Raw genomic sequence first — 19,670 nt, forward strand, 5'->3', positions numbered from 1 at the left:
GCCCCATAGCTGTGCCATATAGTGCTCTGCACCGTTCATTATTTCCCCACAGCTGTGCCATATAGTGCTCTGCACCGTTCATTCTTGCCCCATAGCTGTGCCATATAGTGCTCTGCACCGTTCATTATTGTCCCATAGCTGTGCCATAAAGTGCTCTGCACTGTTCATTCTTGCCCCATAGCTGTGCCATATAGTGCTCTGCACCGTTCACTATTGCCCCATAGCTCTGCCATATAGTGCTCTGCACTGTTAATTCTTGCCCCATAGCTGTGCCATATAGTGCTCTGCACCGTTCATTATTGCCCCATAGCTCTGCCATATAGTGCTCTGCACTGTTAATTCTTGCCCCATAGCTGTGCCATATAGTGCTCTGCACCGTTCATTATTGCCCCCTAGCTGTGCCATATAGTGCTCTGCACCGTTTATTATTGCACCATAGCTGTGCCATATAGTGCTCTGCACCGTTCATTCTTGCCCCATAGCTGTGCCATATAGTGCTCTGCACCCTTCATTCTTGCCCCATAGCTGTGCCATATAGTGCTCTGCACCGTTCATTATTGCCCCATAGATGTGCTATATAGTACTCTGCACCATTCATTATTGCCCCATAGCTGTGCCATATAGTGCTCTGCACCGTTCATTATTGCCCCATAGCTGTGCCATATAGTGCTCTGCACCTTTCATTATTGCCCCATAGCTGTGCCATATAGTGCTCTGCATCGTTCATTCTTGCCCCATAGATGCTCCGTATAAAGCTGTGCCATTGCAGCGCCTGCAATAATAAAAAAAATGCCATACTCACCTCTCTTGCTTGCAGCTCCCAGCGTCCGGTCCCGGCGTCTCTCCGCACTGACTGATCAGGCAGAGGGCGGCGCGCCCACTATATGCGTCATCGCGCCCTCTGACCTGAACAGTCAGAGCGGAGAGACACCGGAAAGACAGAGCGGCGCTGGGAAAATGGAGCGGCGCCCGGCGGGTGGAATGCGGACAGGTGAATATAAAATACTCACCTAGTCCCGGCACTCCTGACGCTGCCCCTGCCTGTCACACTGTCTCTGGGTGCCGCAGCTCTTCCTGTCAGCGGTCACTGGCACCGCTCAGAGGAATGAATATGTGGCTCCACCCCTATGGGAGTGGAGTCCATATTCATTTTTCTAATGAGCGGTCCCACCTGACCGCTGTACAGGGGAAGAGCTGCGGCACCCGGAGACAGTGTGACAGGCAGGGGCAGTGTCAGGAGCGCCGGGACTAGGTGAGTATGCCTCAGCGCCCTCTTCCCCTCACCCGCCGACCCTTCCACAGACCGTGACTCGAGTATAAGCCGAGAGGGGCACTTTCAGCCCAAAAATTTGGGCTGAAAATCTCGGCTTATACTCGAGTATATATGGTATTTCTTTATTGGGAGTACTAACTGTGTCAGACACTCCTTCCAATCGTCCTCCACTGACCACATCAATGCTGTCTGTGTACCCCTGCCACATAATCGAAGGTGCTTTGAGCCTATTTTTTTTAATTTTAGGCCTACTAAGTCTGTCTGCGGTCGCTCCTTCAAATTGTCCTCTGCTGACCACACCAATGCTGCCTGTGTACCCCTGGAACCTAATTAAAAGTGCATAGAGCCTGCTTTTTTATTTTAGGCCTACTAAGTCTGTTTGCCGTCCCTCCTTCCAATAGTCCTCCACTGACCACACCAATGCTGCCTGTGTACCCCTGGAACCTAATTAAAAGTTCATAGAGCCTACTTTTTTAATTTTATGCCTACTAAGTCTGTCTGCGGTCCCTCCTTCCAATAGTCCTCCGCTGACCACACCAATGATGCCTGTGTACCCCTGGAACCTAATTAAAAGTTCATAGAGCCTACTTTTTTAATTTTAGGCCTACTAAGTCTGTCTGCGGTCCCTCCTTCCAATAGTCCTCCACTGACCACACCAATGCTGCCTGTGTACCACTGGAACCTAATTAAAAGTGCATAGAGCCTACTTTCTTTAGTTCAAGCCTCCTAAGTCTGTCTGCGGTCCCTCCTTCCAATAGTGCTCTGCTGACCACACCAATGCTGCCTGTGTACCCCAGGAACCTAATTAAAAGTGCATAGAGCCTCCTTTTTTTATTTTAGGCCTAATAAGTCTGTCTGCGGTCCCTCCTTCCAATTGTCCTCCACTGACCACACCAATGCTGACCGTGTACCCATGTGACCTTTTTTAAACCTGCGTTGAGCCAAATTTGTGGTGTAAGGCCTACTAGCAGTGTCTGTCTGTGCCACTCTATACAGCTGTCCTCTTCAAAAAAATGACCTCCAATTGTCAGGTTTTCAGCCTATCGGAATTTTAAAACTGCAGCGGGGCTACTAGTTTGGTTGGGGCCTACTAACGGTGTATGCCGCTCCTTGCTGTTCTCCTGGTTTTCTGTCCTGAACTTCCATTTTCAGGCTCTCGTGAAGTAGTTGTTAATATTACACTGCATTTGGCCTACTAGTGTGGTTGGGGCCTACTAATGGTGTATGCCGCTCCTTGCTGTTCTCCTGGTTTCCTGTCCTGAACTTCCATTTTCAGGCTCTCGTTAAGTAGTTGTTAATATTACACTGCATTTGGCCTACAAGTTGGGTTGGGGCCTACTATCGGTGTATGCCGCTCCTTGCTGTTCTCCTGGTTTCCTGTCCTGAACTTCCATTTTCAGGCTCTTGTTAAGTAGTTGTTAATATTACACTGCATTTGGCCTACTAGTGTGGTTGGGGCCTACTAACGGTGTATGCCGCTCCTTGCTGTTCTCCTGGTTTCCTGTCCTGAACTTCCATTTTCATGCTCTCGTTAAGTAGTTGTTAATATTACACTGCAACAGGCCTACAAGTTGGGTTGGGGCCTACTAACGGTGTCTGCCGCTCCTTGCTGTTCTCCTGATTTTCTGTCCTGAACTTCCATTTTCAGGCTCTCATGAAGTAGTTGTTAATATTACACTGCATTTGGCCTACTAGTTGGGTTGGGGCCTACTAACGGTGTATGCCGCTCCTTGCTCTTCTCCTGGTTTCCTGTCCCGAACTTCCATTTTCAGGCTCTCGTTAAGTAGTTGTTAATATTACACTGCATTTGGCCTACTAGTTGGGTTGGGGCCTACTATCGGTGTATGCCGCTCCTTGCTGTTCTCCTGGTTTCCTGTCCTGAACTTCCATTTTCATGCTCTCGTTAAGTAGTTGTTAATATTACACTGCAACAGGCCTACAAGTTGGGTTGGGGCCTACTAACGGTGTCTGCCGCTCCTTGCTGTTCTCCTGATTTTCTGTCCTGAACTTCCATTTTCAGGCTCTCATGAAGTAGTTGTTAATATTACACTGCATTTGGCCTACTAGTTGGGTTGGGGCCTACTAACGGTGTATGCCGCTCCTTGCTCTTCTCCTGGTTTCCTGTCCCGAACTTCCATTTTCAGGCTCTCGTTAAGTAGTTGTTAATATTACACTGCATTTGGCCTACTAGTTGGGTTGGGGCCTACTAACGGTGTCTGCCGCTCCTTGCTGTTCTCCTGGGTTCCTGTCCTGAACTTCCATTTTCATGCTCTCGTTAAGTAGTTGTTAATATTACACTGCAATAGGCCTACAAGTTGGGTTCGGGTCTACTAACGGTGTCTGCCGCTCCTTGCTGTTCTCCTGGTTTTCTGTCCTGAACTTCCATTTTCAGGCTCTCGTGAAATAGTTGTTAATATTACACTGCATTTGGCCTACTAGTTGGGTTGGGGCCTACTAGCGGTGTCTGCCGCTCCTTGCTGTTTTCCTGGTTTCCTGTCCTGAACTTCCATTTTCAGGCTCTCGTTAAGTCGTTGTTAATATTACACTGCATTTGGCCTACAAGTTGGGTCTGGGTTGTAGGGACGGTGTCTGCCGCTCCAAGGTGTTCTCCAGGGTGCCTCTCCCTAGCTTCTATCTTCAAGCTCTTGTTAAGTAGTGGTTGAAACAACACTGCATTAGGCCTACAAGTTGGGTCTGGGTTCTAGAGACGGTGTCTGCCGCTCCAATGTGTTCTCCAGGGTGCCTCTCCATAGCTTCTATCTTCAAGCTCTTGTTAAGTAGTTGTTGAAACAACACTGCATTAGGCCTACAAGTTGGGTCTGGGTTGTAGGGACGGTGTCTGCCGCTCCAAGGTGTTCTCCAGGTTGCCGGGAGAGGCAGTTTCTATCTTCATGCTCTTGTTAAGTAGTTGTTGAAACAACACTGCATTTGGCCTATAAGTTGGGTCTGGGTTCTAGAGACGGTGTCTGCCGCTCCAAGGTGTTCTCCAGGGTGCCTCTCCCTAGCTTCTAGCTTCAAGCTCTTGTTAAGTAGTTGTTGAAACAACACTGCATTTGGCCTACAAGTTGGGTCTGGGTTGTAGGGACGGTGTCTGCCGCTCCAAGGTGTTCTCCAGGTTGCCTTTCCCTAGCTTCTATCTTCAGGCTCTCATTAAATTGTTTTTAATATAACACTGCATTTGGCCTACTTGTTTTGTTGGCCCTACTAACGGTGTCTGCCACTCCTTGATGTTCTCCTCCACTGAACAAACCAGTGCCGCCTGATTACTTCTGTTAACAGTTTTGAACTGCATTTAGCCTACTTACTGATTTGAGCCTACTCACTGTGTCAGCCTCTCATTACAGTTGTACTCCACTGAACAAAGCAATGCCCCCTGGTTAGTCCTGTTACCAATTTTGAAATGCATTTAGCCCACTTTATTATTTGGGCCTATATCTGTGTTTCCTCCTCATCCTGGCCATTGCCCAGCCAGTGATAGATGAGTCTGCTGGTATATTGACCCAGAATGCTACATTCCCCGTGCACGCTACACAGCCAGAATGTGACCCTGCTGAAAGTCAGTTTCCCCTTCCTGCATACCATACCACCTTACATGGTGACAAAGATTAAGGTGCAGATGAAAGTGCAGGTTCCTTCATCAGGTGGGGGAAAATACTCATTGACGACGTCACTGGCACAGAGCCCCTCATAGTACGCAAAAGTGTCACTGCCGATGGGAGGTACCCCCGCCGTGCAAACACACCGCCGTACTTTGAGGGACCCTGTGCCAGTGCCAATGCCAACCAGTGCCCCCCCCCCGCTTGCTCAGGATCACAGCACTTGCAAAGTTGAAATACTTACCTCTCCCTGCTCCACTGCCGTGACGTGGTCCACATTTCCTGGGCCCACTAAATACTTGAACCAGCCCTACCCCCCACAACTTTAGCCAAATGACCCCCAATTTCCAATGCCTAACTATTATTATAAGGTAAATTAAGATTGACAAGCTTCAGTAACAAGAATGGATGTTTTTGCCATTAAAATGGGCACTGTAGGTGTTTTCCTGGCCTACACTCACTCCCGACTATGCTTCCCCATTGACTTGCATTGGGTTTCGTGTTTCGGTCGATCCCCGACTTTTTGCGATAATCGGCCGATTTCACTCGACTCGATTTTTGAGATAGTCGGGTTTCGCAAAACCCGACTCGAACCTAAAAAACTAAAAATCGCTCAACCCTACTCAACACTACTTAGGCGCCGCCAGCTGCATACACTCTATAGCACTACAAGCACTGTGATCCTATTTTCATCTTTTGCTTTTATTTTTTGTGCTTCTCTCTTCATAGTCGCTCTTGGGATTTTGCTCCCTGTCCGTGCCATTCCGGACCCTCGTACTCTCTATCATTGGTATGTTTCTGTTTTCTCATGGTTCTGACGCGTCTGGTCCGATCTTTACCATTTTTACCATTTCTATTTTACCTTATAATCTTCATACTTTCCCTAGGAATACTCGTCTCCAGGACGGCGTCCTCCTCTTACCCTATTATTTTCATCTTCAAGGTCAGTTATGCTTTACACCTTTTTGCATATCCAGTTTACCAATACTTGTATATGTCATAGGTGTCACGCCGTTAACGGCGATAAAGGGGCAGGACGGCATACTGGGACCCGCTCCTGTCCCTGCCACTATAATGGGGCCCTGGCTTTCCCTTATCTCAGGGGTACCTATAATGGTTAGGAGGCCTGAGCCGCCAGCGTAGCCCTGTCTTCTGTGCAGACCCTATCAGTGGCCCCCTCTCCCCCCAAGGGAGGTGGACTGCACCAGTGTATAAATATGAAAATTAAACAGGGTATACAGACAAGGTAACTAAAAGTCTCAAACTCACCAAATGCTCACACCACCACAAAGGAAACACAGAGAAGGGAATAGAAGGAAAAAACTATGGAGGAAAACAGGTTTTATATGCAACCAAAACAGCAGACACCAATCTCTGTAAATAAACCTCCAAGCTCCTAATACCACGCTCCTTCTCACTCCAAGCCAGGCAGCAGAACTGATCACTGACAACAGTTGTAGACAAAGCTGAGTCTATATAGGAGCGGAGATTACCAAAACCAAATCCGCTGAGAGACATAGCTCTCAGTAACTTCAGTAACAAGGTTTAACTCCTGCCCTGCAGGCACAAGACAGCCAGGTCAGAATTCAGGAGAAGAGCTTCTGTTCATCATGTGTGAATGAGGCCCTCTCTGTTGCGGTAGCCCCGTGACAGTACCCCCCTTCTACGAGGGACCTCCGGAACCTCAGGACCAGATTTCTCAGGCTGAGCTGAATGAAATGCCCAAACTAACCTAACCGCATGGACATCAGTTGCAGGTACCCACATCCTCTCCTCAAGACCGTACCCTTTCCAATCTATTAGATACTGTAGAGACCGGCGAACAAATCGAGAATCCATGACACTGGCTACCTGGAACTCGAGATTTCCATCAACAAGGACCGGAGAGGGAGGTAAAGGTGATGGATTAGGTGATGTCACAAACCATTGGAGTAAGGAGCGATGAATAACATTATGAATCCTAAACGACTGAGGTAAAGCCAGCTGAAATGCAACAGGATTGATGACGGCCACAATCCTATAAGTGCCAATAAACCTAGGGCCCAATTTCCATGAGGGAACTCTCAGTTTAATATTCTTTGAGGACAAACAAACCCAATCACCCACACATAGGTCCAGACCTTTCATAAGTCTCCGATCAGCCGCATTCTTATATCTGGAACTCATCCTCTTTAACTTATCAAGAACCCCTTGCCATACGGTCGCTATGGACGAAGAAAATCTCTCCTCTTCAGGCACCCCCGAGATATCCTTCCTATGAAATGAACTGAATTGAGGATGAAAACCATATGCCCCGAAAAACGGGGACTTACCAGTGGACTCATGAGTACGGTTGTTTATTGCAAACTCTGACAACAGTAAGTACTTAACCCAGTCCTCCTGATTTTCTGAAATGAAACACCTGAGATAAGTTTCAAGATTTTGATTTACATGTTCTGTTTGACCATTAGATTGAGGATGAAAAGCTGAAGAAAACGACAAATGAATCCCCAGCCGGCTGCAAAAAGCCCTCCTGACACAATATCTGAAGGAAAACCATGTAATCTCACAATCTCCTTGATAAAGATCTGTGCCAGAGCCTTGGCATCAGGTAACGCGGGAAGGGCAATAAAATGTGACATCTTGCTAAATCTGTCAACTATGACTAAAATAACTGTATTAGCCTCAGAAACTGGTAAGTCAGTGATGAAGTCTATTGACAAATGGTTCCAAGGTCTACTGGGAATCTCCAGAGATTGGAGAGACCCAGATGGGCGAGTACGAGGGGTCTTGGAACGCGCAAACACACAGCAGGCAGCGACATATTCCTGTACATCATGATTTACCCCAGACCACCAAAAACGCCGAGTGAGAAGGTCTGTAGTATCTTTACTTCCAGGGTCTCCGGCCAGGACCGAATCATGATGTTCATTAATTACCCTAAGACAAAGATTAGCAGGAACATAAAGTTTACCTAAAGGACATCCCCCCTCCTTCATCCGAATGAGATTATATGCCCCCCTGAGATCTAATTTGGAGAAGCATTTAGCCCCCACAATTTGATTAAAGAGGTCCGGAATAAGAGGGAGCGGGAAAGAATCCCAGACCGCAATTTGGTTTAATTCATGGAAGTCTAAGCATGGGCATAAACCCCCGTCCTTCTTCTTTACAAAGAAGAACCCGGCAGCAATGGGTGATGACGAGGGTCTGATATAACCCTTGGCCAGACTCTCCGTGATATAGTCCTTCATAGCCTGTATCTCTGGGGCAGAGATGTTGTATAGCCTACTCTTAGGCAGTTTAGCACCAGGAATGAGACGTATGGTGCAATCATAAGGACGGTGTGAAGGTAGCTCTTGACTCCCCTCCTCAGAGAATACATCATCAAAATCTGAGATGAATTCTGGCAAAACCTGAGAACTCAACCCGGCCAGCCGAGTGCCCAGGCAATTTTCCTGACAAAACTCACTTCATCTAGTAATCTCCCAAGTCTGCCAGTCTAACACCGAGTTGTGTAACGTGAGCCATGGTAAACCAAGAACTACAGGCGACGGCAAACCCCCAACACATAACAATCTATTGACTCAGAGTGCAATGCCCCTATTTGTAGGCTCACTCCACGGACAATCTGAGTGAAAGTCCCCTGGCTCAAAGGTGCAGAATCAATAGCAATTATAGGTTGGGTCTAGACAACTCTTGAGTTTAAAGCCCATGTGAATGAACAAACCACTGCGATCCGGTTCGATGGGCGTCGCAGTCCGGTTCGGGGCCTCCCATCTTCTTACGATGATGTCCTTTTCTGGTATTCAAGCTGCAGCTCTGGCGCAGGCGTACTTTGTCTGCCCTGTTGAGGGCAGAGCAAAGTACTGCAGTGCGCAGGCGCCGGGAAAGGTCAGAGACGCCCGGTGCATGCCCACAAGGCAGACAAAGTACGCCTGTGCCGAGCCGCAGCAAGAAGACAAGAAGAGGACGTCATCATATGAAGATATGAAGATTCATCTTTCCTCCATCCCATAGATCTTCCTTACCTGACCTATCTATCGTAATCAGTGACATCATGCTTTCCCCCGTACCGGAAGTCCGCTGCCTCGGAGTAACCTTTGACTCTGCCCTGTCCTTCAAACCGCACATCCAAGCTCTTTCCACCTCCTGTCGCCTCCAGCTCAAAAATATCTCCAGAATTCGTCCTTTCCTCAACCGTCAATCTACTAAAATGCTTGTGCATGCCCTCATCTTCTCCCGCCTTGACTACTGCAACATCCTTTTCTGTGACCTCCCTGCTAACACCCTTGCACCTCTCTCCAGTCCATTCTTAACTCTGCTGCCTGACTAATTTATCTCTCTCCTCGCTACTCCTCTGCTTCCTCCCTCTGCAAATCTCTTCACTGGCTCCCATTCCCTCAGCGTATCCAGTTCAAATTACTAATACTGACCTACAACCTGTCTCCTCCATATATCTCTGAACTAATCTCCCGACATCTTCCCTCACGTGATCTCCGTTCCTCCCAAGACCTCCTTCTCTCCTCCACACTTATTCGCTCCTCATCCAACCATCTCCAAGACTTCTCCCGAATATCCCCCATCCTCTGGAATTCTTTGCCCCAACACGTCCAACTATCAATCACACTCGGATCCTTCAGACGGAACCTGAAAACCCATCTCTTCACGAAAGCCTACAGCCTGCACTGACCCCACTGCCGCCTCATCACTACCGAAGCTACCGCCTCACCAACACCAGAGCTCCTGCAACCCTCAACCTACTGTCTCCTTCCCCATAATCCTGTAGAATGTAAGCCCGCAAGGGCAGGGTCCTCGCCCCTCTGTATCAGTCTGTCATTGTTAGTTTGTTTACTGTAAGTGATATCTGTAACTTGTATGTAACCCCTTATCATGTAAAGCACCATGGAATCAATGGTGCTATATATATAAATAAATAATAATAATAATATGAAGATGGGAGGCCCCGGACCGCGACGTCAATAGGATCAGATCCTCTCCCCCCCCCCCCCCTCCCCCGGTGAGTATAATCTAACCTCTTTTTCTCATTTGTCAGGATACATCGGGGGCTAATCTACAGCATTACAGAATGCTGTAGATGAGCTCCTGATGCTGGTGGGCTTAGCTCATCTTCCATTTTGGGGGTGACAGGTTCTCTTTATTACTATAAAATATACCACAGGCCCAAGAGGACTAAGGCATTTGTTTTTCCTTGTCCAAATATAAAATCCATATTAATGGTATTCTATGACAAATGAAAGTAGGAATAGATAGACCATCTTAGATCATGAAGATTGAACTTGGTGGAAATATACTGTATCATTTTTAATTCACTGTATTGTAATATATATAGATGCATCCAATATGGCAGATGTAAGGGGGTGCTGCACTGTGAAGAGCTTTGTGGGTGAGAACAAGTACTTAAATTGGATCCTATAATGAATGGGCAGCCAGTGTAACGACTGGCAAAGAGTGGCTGCATCTGAATACTGATTAGCCAGGTAAATGACCCTGGCTGCTGCATTAAGGACAGACTGGAGAGGGGAAAGTCGAGTGAGGGGGAGGCCAATTAATAGGGCATTACAGTAGTCCAAGAGTGAGTGGATCAGTGCAACACTGAGGGTTTTTGTTGTTTCCTTGGTGAGAAAAGGGCAGATTCTAGAGATGTTTTTTGGGTGTAAGCGGCATGAGCGGGCTAGAGATTGTATATGGGAAGTGAAGGAGAGATTGGTGTCAAACGGAACACCAAGACAGTGCGCCTGCTGCCGGGGTGTTATTATGGTGCCACCCATGGAGATGGAAGTGTCAGATTTTGGGAGGTTAGTAGACAGTGGGAGCAGAAGTTCAGTTTTGGAGAGGTTGAGTTTCATATAGAATTTGACAGAAATAAAAATAAGTACACCTCGAAAAAATTCAGCTATACATGGAATAATATAAGACCCCCATTCACTTCTAGCCTGCCATATTATATCTCTTTAAAACTTGGAAGCATAATAATGTAAATTGCACAAATGCTTAAATATGAATAATCACATCTGATTGTTATTAATGTTGGATTAAGAATATTTGCATGATAAATTATTAAGGAAGAAGATATTTTTCTCTGTGAGACAACACCTATCTTTTAGGGAAATATCCTGATATATATCTATGTAAATATTGTATTGGCTGACATTCTTTCATGTGAGATGCTAATAATCTGTTCCAGTATAAAAAGCTTGCATTTTGACAGATCAAACACAGAAGCTTGTTTTACTCAGCTATCATCATATCTGACTTTCCAACGTCTCTTTCCAACAATGTCTGAAGTAAAGAAACAACAGAAGAAATGCCCAGAGCCTTGTCCACCACCTTGTCCAGAGCCTTGCCCAAAACCTTGCCAAGAGCCTTGTCCAAAACCCAAATGCCAAAATCGTAAGTATAGAATTTGATAATGATGCCACTAACATATTAGCAATGATCGAAATATATAAATATGGTAGTTTTACCAGAGGCTATAGTAGTAACTGATATGTCCTGCTAGTATACTGGAAAACTTTTTTACAGTATGCAATGTCCCTTAAAATTAAGACGACAAAGAGCACAGAAGGCAATAATTTCCTGTACTGTAATAGAAAAAAAGTGCAATATGTTCAATGTTTTTCAATACATTCCTGCCCACTAAATTTAAAAAAAACCGTTTCATTGGCATTATTATGTTTATAAGTGTGAAAACAAACTAATTTGTGAAGGTTAACCATTTGCTTACTTTATTATACATTATTATCTGCATCTCAGTTTCAAGAGTTCAGAAATTTAAGTGTCTAATCTCATGCACACGGCTATATTATAGATCCATGCAACCACCAAGTTGTACAAAAGATTACTTCAGCAGCAATATAGATTTTGGGGGCATTATTGTGACTGAATATAAGCTTACTGTACCAAAACTTTTAGGAGGCCACTGAAAGACCTCCATGGGCACAAAGAGAAGCCACAGCAAAAGTCACCCAAAACCACCTGTTACACAGCATTTCATAAAAAATTATTGTGTGGATTGCCCCCGTAGGGCAGTGGGGTACTCGGTACCGGGTCCTTCGGTTCTCAAGGGGGACGTCACATGGGAAATGTTCATGACGCCACCTGTGGTATTCGTTCAGGGTGACCGACACTGCTTAGGGGTCCGCTGGGGTGATGTTATGGCAGCCAGATGGTATACTTTCCCACAGGTGAAGTATGTCCCTAGGGCTTCCCATTGTATAGATGGTGGATGGTGTGAGGCGCAGTGAATGACGAGGACACAAGGTTGCAGTCTCTTTACCTTTTTACTGAAGGCTTCAGCATCCACAGTCCAGAGCACCAGATCACAGGGCAGGCAGAGTCCGGCCGGTTTGAAGGCAAATCCAGAGTCCCCTATTCCAGGTGGAAATCAGTAGCCTTCCTCTAGCACAAGGATGTTGTAGTCCCTTCCTGCTAAGCTTCTCGGTAAGGTCCTCACAAATGTTGGTGTTATGTTTCTCTCTGTCCCCCAGATGGATAGGAACAAGCCCGTATGACTGGTGGCCTGGGTCTTTTTACAGGGACTCTAGCACGCCCCAGACCCCACAAGTTGCCACCGTGCCTCCTGGGTATAGGTCAAGCAGGTAATGTGGAGTTAGCTGTCCTGCCGGTCTCTGGAGCAAGGCATGGAGACGTTGCTCCCTCTATGTTCCGGCTACCGGATCCTGTGCCTCAGGAGGAGGCAGCCTGTGTAGGGCAGAACTCCTTCTGGTTTCCTCTCCTTTTGCTATGACTTTGGTTATCACCCTCTGCAATACAATTCGCTGTTCGTGTCTCTTTCTTAGGATGCTGCCGCATCGGTAGGCAGGCGCAGCTCCGTGACCCTCTGTCTAGGCCTCTGACAGGATCCCACCCCTGTCTGGGACCAACTACCTGAGCAAAGCTCAGATAGCAGCTAACTCGATGAAGCCCAGCTTGCTTCTGTCTGACTTCCTATCCAGACCACCAGTTTTACCTAATTGTGAGGAGTGCCCTAATAAATAGGAGCACGGCTCCCCGTGGTGGACTGGAGTGTGAAGTGCGTTGTGTGGTTTGTCATTCCTGGTAAAGTGATCTCCTTTATTGCCTTCAGACGTAACCTCACTCCCCCCTAGAGGGAAATGATATTACTGCAATGACCAGGACCCTGGGGCGCTGCATATGTGCTGCCAGGATGTTCCATTATCAGAAAGAGCTCTAGCACCAAAACACACTTTAAGGGGCATAAATAACTTGTAGATTTTCATAGGGTGAAAAGACAGTTGCACAGCTGGAAATGAGTCTGTGTCAGTATTACTCCAAAATGGAATCACAAAAAGTATTAAAACAGCCACTATACATTTCTAATATTTTATAGATAGTCACATGTGTGGGAAAAAACAAAGACAGCACTTCATAGATAGTATTATATCAATTATGAGAAAAAAGTTTCTCGAGTAGCACTGTTGCAATGACCTGCAGACATCTGCTCTGCCCAGAAAACCTCTTTTGGTCCATTGTTAGATACTGTAGGAGTAGTATACGAAAGCTGTAAATCCATTTGATGCTAAGACAATCGGACACACAAGGAGTGTCAATCTTTATAATAACATGTTTTAGTCTAGGGACTGCTCTTGAACCTGAAACTGTTGGTCTAAAATAGTATAGCATATAGATAATTACAATACAAAGTAAAGAATGATTTAAAAGTCATCCAGTCTGTATCTGAGTAAGTAACACTGAATGAGGCTTCAGCTTGCCTTACATGTAGAAGAATTATTGCTTTAATGAAATTATTTAATGATATCTTATTCAATTACTATGTTATTTATTTTTAGCCTGCAAGGATCAAAAATGTCCAGATCAAAAATGCTGTCCACAAGGTACATAACCTGAGACTTCTCATTTGTTTATATACTGTATAAAAATACGTTTAGTGATATCTTTTATTTGGAAGCCGAGATCATAAACATGACCCCAATAAGTATCTGTACACCTAATTTTGCACCTTGTATATGGGTCATTTTAACCATCTGAAGATTTTAATTTTATACTACTAGAATATTGGCTTTCCTCATGACAGCATCACTTTTGTGATCATGCCCAGTCGCTATATGTAAATGCTATCAAAAGTTTATGTGAATAATAAATACTTGTTTTTTCTATTCTAGATCCGTGCAAGCCACAATGCTAACAACACAAGTGATGTGGAGAAAAGGTCATGCCTACAGACTCTGATACCTATGAAATACATGCAGCATGTTCATTACAGCTATATAATCATTATCCTTTGTGTTGATGGAATTCAATAAACTATAACCGCATTCAAAATGTTCTCTAATTCACACTGTCATTGTGAAAATTTCTGAGGATGCAATGGTTGGAGATAGGAACCCAAACCCAACCCAAAATCTGTAGCATTGCTACAGGGGAAGTATAGCTGGGTAATAGAGTCCAAAGTTTAGGAAATGTATATGTGATCCCCCTGATCTTTAGAAACTGTACGCCAGTGTATATTCAGCCGCAGAAAAATAGGATGCTGGAGGGGGCAGTTCTTAGGTCAGACTCTACCACACGAATTCACAACTGCACTTGTAGACACGTGAATGTGTTGGCACTGAACAAGCAACAGAAATAGATGAGGAAAAAGACCTTCTTGATTTCATAGCTTATGGGGGCGTATTGACATTGATTATTGGCATGTTATGTCTGTTAGTATTATTCAAGGTAGCCTCATCAGTATCTTATTTTGAACCCCACTGATATGATAATTTAGTGCCCAATAGGTAGATCAAATTCAAAAATCTTCAAAGCTTGCTAGATTTAAGCAATTTTGAAAATGATAGTTGGCTAAAATTCCTTAAATATATGCAACATTTTCTATGTAAAGGTTGGTTTTAAAATACTGCTCGTTATGTATTGTACAGAATAGGAACAGCAGCTTTCAATATATGCAAGATATAAGTATTCCAACCTCAGTGATGATCATGTATGTGTGGCACCCCAGAGTCCGGTTGCCATGGTGACAGTGCCTCTCTCTAAGGGGTGATGTCATGCCTGGAGGAAAGAAGGAAGGTCCCCATGCCAGGTATCAGTGTACTTGTCAATTCCTGCTCCAGGCCAGAAAGGGGAGCTTCCTTATAAATTCTGGCCAGCAGGTGGAGTTAGTGAGTCAGAAAGAAGTCAGCTGAGAGAGTGAACAGGGGAATTGTCATGGAAACGGGAGCCAGCTGGCGCTCGTGACAGGACAGTGAGAGAGGAAATTGGCAGTTGGTCTGTAGAGAGGGAAGGGGCAGGAGCCGAGACAAGAGCTCAGGGGAATAAAAACTGTGTATAGCTGACCCCAGAGAAGAGCGCTGAAAAAAAAAAGGACGCCTCCAGGAAAGCCGGACTCAATCCGTCATCTGTAATTGGTACCCCAGATTGCATCTACTTTCAAATAAGAGGTAAAGAAAACTGCACCTCTCTGTGTCCTTCACTTTTTCTCTGCACCCCAATGTTCACCACCTTCTGAAAAATCAAATATATTTGCCCTGGGGCCCTGCACTAACAATGGGGAGCTGAACCATCTTTGCTGCATCACCATTAGCCCTAGTGGACCTAAACCGCACCGTAGGCCACCCATTGCCGAACACACGGGTGGTGTCACAACCAAACACCACATAATTATCCTTCACTTTATGACCCTGCCAGGGCCACGGAAACGGATTACGGCCCCATGACCTTCCCCATAGAACTGTCCGGTCCAATTCTAGCTACCCCACAGCCCTGGTGGGCGCGTTATTTTGGCTTCACCAACAGCATTTTCGGAGCCAGGCATAGCCGGGCACTGTGTGCTAGAGACTTTAGTAAATTGTATTCCAGAGACTTTATAGAGCTTTCAAATCACCGCCATAACTGTGTAACACAGTGGGCACAAGCAGAGAGGGTGTGCCGTCGTGGGCAGAGCCAGAAAAAGAACACAAAGCAAAGCCCTGCCCGGGCTGTGACATCAGCGGGTGAAGTGAAGCTGGAGCTGCGCTCGATTGTGAGTAAATGAAAAGCAGGAAGTCCCAACCCGTCGGAGAGTAGCTGCTGACAAAAGTAAAGGTAAAAAGAGGTTGACTGAGGTTCATTGAGGGGGGGAAGAAAATGCCCAACTCGGGTGGAGATTCAGTGGTAAATGCAGCCACAGCCCCCATAGTGCAGCAAGATCCAGTGGCGGCCACAGCTGCAATCCCCATAATGCCGTTATCAATGCCATATATATCAGGAGCGACCTGGTTACTGCAGTACTCAGGGGAGTTCAACACCCTGAGCGATTTCAAGGAAAGACTATTTAGTTTGTTCAAAGTGTACCCCCTGTCTGAAAGTCAAAAAGTCAGTATCCTCATTGGCCAGTTAACAGGTGCTGCCCAGAGGGAAGTAAAGTCCTGGTCCGACACTAATAAAGGAACTGTCAACCCAATCTTGGCCAGACTAAATGACATTTTTGACACTCGCACTGCAGCAGAGATAAAAATGAGATTCTTTGGGTGCAAACAAAGGGTGCAGCACAGAATACGGGACTATGCTCTTAACCTTCAGTAGGCTCTAAGGACCAAAAAGCAGGTTGACCCTGACAGTGTGCAAGATGAAGATAGATTACTAACGGAGCAGTTTATAGAGGGACTCCAGTCTAACACTCAAAGGAACAGCTGCATATAATGGCCCTACAAAATCCTGATCTGGACTTTGCACACTTTAAGGATAAGGCCATCTGGGTACTGCATGAACCAAATCCTAGTGGCACAGAGCCCTCTAGGTGACCAGCAACTACATACCAGCAGGGGGCAGCATCCTTTCCCCTGACCCCTATTGAGACAGACACGCCGGCCGAAGATGATGACTCTGCTTCAGACCTATGTCTCCAGGACAAGGAACTGACCAAAAGTGTGGCTGCAAAAACTGTATAGTCCATACAAGTGGCTCCAAAGACGAAGATCCAGCTGGCCTCCAGTCCAGATGATGTCCCGTGGCGAAAGCAGAAGAGAATCCCACCAACCAGAGGAAGTGCTAGCGATCGTTACTATGAGGACGGACAGCCCATCTGTTGCCACTGCAGCAAGGCGGGATACATTGCAAGATTCTGTTATTTAAACAAGCAACCCCTGGGGCAAAGGGCCAACCCTCAGGAGTAAGATGACCAGGCCCATCAAGTTGGCGAGACAAGTACGTGGGAGGACGGCTGGTCCTGCCCGTCGAGATTGATGGCTTCCTGATGAATGCTTTTTTGGACTCCGGCTCCCAGGTGACAACAATGCCATGTATCCTCTTTAACCTCTTTCTGACCTCGGACGGGATAGTACGTCCAAGGTTAGATACCGCGTTTTGATGCAGGGCTCCGGCAGTGAGCCCGCATCAAAGCCGGAACATGTCAGCTGTTTTGAACAGCTGACATGTGCCCACAATAGCGGCGGGAGAAATCGCGATTCACCCGCCGCTATTTACTAGTTAAATGCCGCTGTCTAACGCTGACAGCGGCATTTAACCGGCACTTCCGGCCGGGCGGCCGGAAATGAGCGCATCGCCGGCCCCGTCACATGATCGGCGGTCAGCGATGCTTGTGCATTGTAACCATAGAGGTCCTTGAGACCTCTATGGTTACTGATGCCGGCTTGCTGTTAGCACCACCCTGTGGTCGGCGCTCATAGCACACCCGCATTTCTGCTGCATAGCAGCGATCTGATGATCGCTGCTATGGAGCAGAGGCGATCGCGTTGTGCCAGCTTCTAGCCTCCTATGGCGACTATTGAAGCATGGCAAAAGTAAAAAAAAAAAGTTAAAAAAAATGTGAAAAAAATAAAAAAAATATAAAAGTTTAAACCACCCCCCTTTCGCCCCATTCAAAATAAATCAATAAAAAAAAATCAAACCTACACATATTTGGTATTTCTGCATCCAGAATCGCCCGATCTATCAATAAAAATAAAGGATTAACCTGATCGCTAAATGGCGTAGCGAGAAAAAAAATTGAAACGCCAGAATTATGTTTTTTTGGTTGTCGCGACATTGCATTGAAATGCAATCATGGGCGATTTAACCCCTTCCCGACCTTTGACGCACCGTATGCGTCATGAAAACCCGTGCCAATCCGACCTGTGACGCAGCATATGCGTCATGGCCGGATTGGGCTCCTGCAGGCCGGGTGAAAGGGTTAAATGTAATTTCACCTGGCCTGCAGGGACAGGAGGAGTTGTACTTTAGCCCGGGGGGGGGGGTGGCTTCACCCCCCCCGTGGCTACGATCGCTCTGATTGGCTGTTGAAAGTGAAACTGCCAATCAGAGCAATTTGTAATATTTCACCTAAAAAACTGGTGAAATATTACAATCCAGCCATGGCCGATGCTGCAATATCACCGGCCATGGCTGGAAACACTGATGTGCCCCCACCCCACCCCACCGATCGCCCCCCCAGCCCTCCGATCTGTGGTCCGCTCCCCTCCGTCCTGTGCTCTGATCCCCCGTCCTCCTGTCCGCTCCCCCGTGCTCCAATCCCACCCCCGTGCTCCAATCCACCCCCCCTGCACTCCGATCCACCCCCCCGCACACCGATCCACCCCCCTGCACTCTGATCCATCCCCTGTGCTCCGATCCACCCCCCAGTGTTACGATCCACCGCCCCATGGTCCGATCCACCACCCCATGCTCCGACGCCCCCCCGTGCCCTGATCTCCCCCCTTATACTTACCTAGCCTCTCGGGGTCCGTCCGTCTTCTTTCCTGGGCGCTGCCATCTTCAAAAATGCGCAGTGCGCCCGCCGAATCTGCCGGCCGGCAGATTCGTTCCAATGTGAATTTTGATCACTGTGATAAAACCTATCACAGTGATCAAAATAAAAAAAAACAGTAAATGACCCCACCCCCCTTTGTCACCCCCATGGGTAGGGACAATAATAAAATAAAGATTTTTTTTTTTTTCCCCACTAAGGTTGGAGTTAGAACTAGGGTTAGGGTTAGGGTACGGTATGTGCACATGTATTCTGGCCCTCTGCTGATTTTTCCGCAGCGGATTTGATAAATCCGCAGTGCTAAACCGCTGTGGATTTATCGCGGATTTACCGCGGTTTTTCTGCGCATTTCACTGCGGTTTTACAACTGCGATTTTCTATTGGAGCAGTTGTAAAACCGCTGCGGAATCCGCAGAAAGAAGTGACATGCTGCGGAATGTAAACCGCTGCGTTTCCGTGCAGTTTTTCTGCAGCATGTGTACAGCGATTTCTGTTTCCCATAGGTTTACATTGAAATGTAAACTCATGGGAAACTGCTGCGGATCCGCAGCGTTTTCCGCAGCGTGTGCACATACCTTTAGAATTAGGCTATGTGCACACGGTGCGGATTTGGCTGCGGAACCGCAGCGGATTGGCCGCTGCGGATTCGCAGCAGTGTTCCATCAGGTTTACAGTACCATGTAAACATATGGAAAACCATATCCGCTGTGCCCATGGTGCAGAAAATACCGCGCGGAAACGCTGCGTTGTATTTTCTGCAGCATGTCAATTCTTTGTGCGGATTCCGCAGCGTTTTACACCTGTTCCTCAATAGGAATCCGCAGGTGAAATCCGCACAAAAAACACTGGAAATCCGCGGTAAATCCGCAGGTAAAACACAGTGCCTTTTACCAGCGGATTTTTCAAAAATGGTGCTGAAAAATCTCACACGAATCCGCAACGTGGGCACATAGCCTTAGGGTTAGGGTTGGGTTGGAATTAGGGTTGTGGTTAGGGTTAGGAGTGTGTTGGGGTTAGGGTTGTGGTTAGGGTTATGGCTACAGTTGGGATAAGGGTGAGGGGTGTGTTGGGGTTAGTGTTG

The 19,670-nt window shown here is 46.7% G+C and overlaps 1 long non-coding RNA gene across 1 annotated transcript; it reads left to right on the forward strand.

Annotated features, from left to right (window-relative positions):
• Window positions 1–11,070: 11,070 nt before the first annotated feature.
• LOC138665577 (uncharacterized) lies at window positions 11,071–14,172 on the forward strand. The gene is made up of 3 exons (XR_011318492.1): window positions 11,071–11,259; window positions 13,680–13,724; window positions 14,013–14,172. It is a non-coding gene; the product is annotated as an uncharacterized lncRNA (long non-coding RNA).
• The last annotated feature ends 5,498 nt before the right edge of the window (window positions 14,173–19,670 follow it).

This window comes from Ranitomeya imitator, chromosome 2, assembly GCF_032444005.1.
Source record: "Ranitomeya imitator isolate aRanImi1 chromosome 2, aRanImi1.pri, whole genome shotgun sequence".
Classification (NCBI taxonomy): Eukaryota; Metazoa; Chordata; class Amphibia; order Anura; family Dendrobatidae; genus Ranitomeya; species Ranitomeya imitator.